We start from the raw sequence: 2947 nt of genomic DNA, 5'->3' as shown, positions 1-2947 counted from the left end.
TTAAATTAACTCGTATCCAACGATAAAGAAAGTTTCTTCTTTATCGACTGAGATTATAAAATCAACGAGTTTAATCGACGGCAATACGCAAGCCGTCACAAACGTATTTGAGCATCGAATTGGCGGGACCATGGTTTGTTGGATCATGAGACCAGGCTTAACGCGTTCAGCGATCCCCACTTAGGTCCCAAAGAGAAAAACAGCATAAGAGCGCATGCGAAATCCAAACGCGCCGGTGCTACCCCCACTCTGGCGGGGCGTATAAGAGAACCCTTCGCACGTCAGAATCCAGAAAGAACAGAATCCGCAGAAAATTCGGCTGAACAACATCTCAGAAATATTGGCTATTGCCTTTCTTAGTCTTTGTTTTCTTATCTGTAGAAAATAGTAAGTACCTCTAGTCTTATTTGATTTTAATCTGAGATTTAGCGTGTCTGAGGTGTCGGTCAGGCGCAGATAGGATTCTTTTGTAAAGCTGGAACAGCTCCCCACAATCAAGACAGGAGGGGTTAGATTTAGGGACTCGCGGCAGAGGTCTAAAGCTTTCCGACCAATTCCACAGGTATACACCTGGACGGTGAAGGTCTGAGGTTTACCCCTTCATGTAACCCCCTGGATTCATATCGGGCTAGCTCAAGGGGTGCGGAAAGGCCCGGAAATTATAACAGTTTTCATCAAAAAATTATGAATCTCACCTAAAATTTCGTTTCGTGCCCCTAATTTGGAATACATCAAAATATTTGACCTCACCTAGTTCAGTATTTGGCACCCTGAGAGTGTTGCACGAAGCGGCCGTTAGTAATCTTGTGCGATGAAATGGATTTCTTACATTGTGGTCATCAAAGGGATTTCCCGTTCTGCAGGAACCAAGAACTAATAGAGCCTCGCTCAAGCGTCGCTGTAATGGTGCGAAGGGAAAAGAGGTTTGTCCATTTCCGGAAGGCCTCCTTGAACCAGTAGCGCTGGGCGTTCTCGCCTGAATTTCCTGCAATTAGATCGATCGATGTTTGCTTAAAACGAACAAAGAGATGCTTAAATAAATAATTGTGTTTATGTTACAAAGTCAGTTTGCTAAGCTCAAACATCCAAGACAAACGGTTTTTATTCCTTATACCGGAACCGCTAATTTATTTTTTATTTAGTTAATAATTAATTACTTCCAGGCCATCATCCCTTCTGGATCAAGCGTTGAGTGAAATTACCATGTTAGAACTATCGGGGGAAGTGACATGCACGAGGATAATTAATCATTTCATTGATGGTCCTATTTTCCCTAATAGTCCCTTATTTTTAAGATTTTCAATAAATGTCTCCTAATTTAAATATATGTGTATATGTGTGTGTGTGTGTGTGTGTGTGTGTGTGTATATATACATACATATACATATATCAGAATAAGTCATGATTTAAGGATAATTTTTTTAAAGAAAAATCTTTAATGGAACACTTGGAATCTATAGAAATTTTATGGGATTTTTATTGTTGTAAAATATTTCCATTATGAATAATATTATTATTAATTGAATACATATGTGAGTCTGTATAATAATAATAATAAAGGATTATAAACACGAATTATCCTCGGATTTATCAAATTATGAATCAAATCAAAATCTTTCCAATTTTTCAAATATTTTAAATCTTTTTAAAATTCCTAAATATCTTTTAAACTCACTCTAATTTTTCTCACATTTTCTAAAAATATTTCGAAATTTAAAAGAATTGCCATAAAATTTTCCAACTTTTCTTTCGACCATTTTCGTCCATTTTAACCTTGCAAAATTGAAAAAATTTTGCTTTACATTATTTTCAGAAATGTATATTTTCTGTTATTAATTTACTCTTTGGAATCCGCTAAACTTAGTTTTCTAAGGAGGGGAAGTAAGGGGAAATAAAGGAAGTGATGAGAAATAAGGGCGAAGTAGGGGAAATTATGGTAGGAAAAGTAAAAGTGAGGATGAATAAGGGGTGGGAAGTGAGGTGAATTAGGAGAAATGAGGAGAGAGGAATTAGGGGCAATGAAAGCAAATAAAATAAAGAGAAGTAAAGGAACATTAGGAGAGGAGATATAGGGCAAGTGATGGAAAATGAGGAGGAAGTATGAAAAGTGAGGGAAAATGATGGGTAGGGTAGTGAGAAAAAATAAGGGCGGGGTAAAGTAGGGAAATTATGTGGAACATAGCAGGGGAAGTGAGGGGCGATTAGGAGGGGGGTATATGGATTAAGTGAAAATAAGGGGCATTGAGATGCAGTGAAGTGTGAGGAAATGAGTGGAAGAAAAGTAGGGAAAGTATGAGAAGAGGAGTATTTGAAGTAAGGGGAAATTATGGAAGTGTAATTAGGAGTGATAAGGGGTGAGTAGGGAAAATGAGTCGAGGGATATTGAGAGAAGTTATGGAAAATGAGAAAAGGGGAAGTAAATTATTAGGAGGGGAGGGGAAATTAGGGAGAGGAAGTCGGAGAAGTGAATGTAATTGAGGTGAAGTAAGGCAAATTATTAGAAGTGTGGGGCAATGGGGGGGAGGTAGATGAGTTAAGGGGGAAGTAGGGGGATTTAAAAACAGTGAATGGAGGCGAAGTGTGGGAAAATGAGGAGAGGGAGATTAAGACAAGTAAGGCAAGTAACACAAAAAGAGAAGCGGAGTAGTTAAAGTGAGGAAGAATTATGGAAGGGGAATTAGGAGAAATGAGAGGTGATTAGGGAAAATGAATGGAGATATAGTATGGAAAGTAATAGGAAATGAGGTGAGAGGAAGTGAGTCGTAATAAGCGGAGAGGAAATTATGGAGGCGAAGTAAGAGAAGTGAGGTTAAGTTAGGAAAATTATTATAAATAAGGATGAGTAGGTGATGGGAAGTGAGGACCAAGGAAGGGAAGTAGGGAAAATTAATTATTAGTTGTGTAAGTGAGGAGAGGGCGAAGCAGAGGATAAAGAAGTGGGGGGGGG

The 2947-nt window shown here is 38.3% G+C and overlaps 2 protein-coding genes across 5 annotated transcripts in view; one reads left to right on the top strand and one right to left on the bottom strand.

The window, feature by feature from the left end:
• The window catches only part of LOC117176338 (phytanoyl-CoA dioxygenase, peroxisomal-like), a 153270-nt gene that overhangs the window by 74031 nt on the left and 76292 nt on the right, over window positions 1–2947 (bottom strand). The gene's annotated exons all lie outside the window — the stretch shown is intronic.
• Window positions 1–2947, top strand: part of LOC117178161 (G-protein coupled receptor 161-like) — a 79052-nt gene that overhangs the window by 61009 nt on the left and 15096 nt on the right. The window lies entirely within an intron of this gene.

Source organism: Belonocnema kinseyi, chromosome 1 (assembly GCF_010883055.1).
Source record: "Belonocnema kinseyi isolate 2016_QV_RU_SX_M_011 chromosome 1, B_treatae_v1, whole genome shotgun sequence".
Lineage (NCBI taxonomy): Eukaryota > Metazoa > Arthropoda > Insecta > Hymenoptera > Cynipidae > Belonocnema > Belonocnema kinseyi.
The sequence above is the reverse complement of the archived record's forward strand: the minus strand, read 5'-3'. Positions and strand labels throughout refer to the sequence as shown.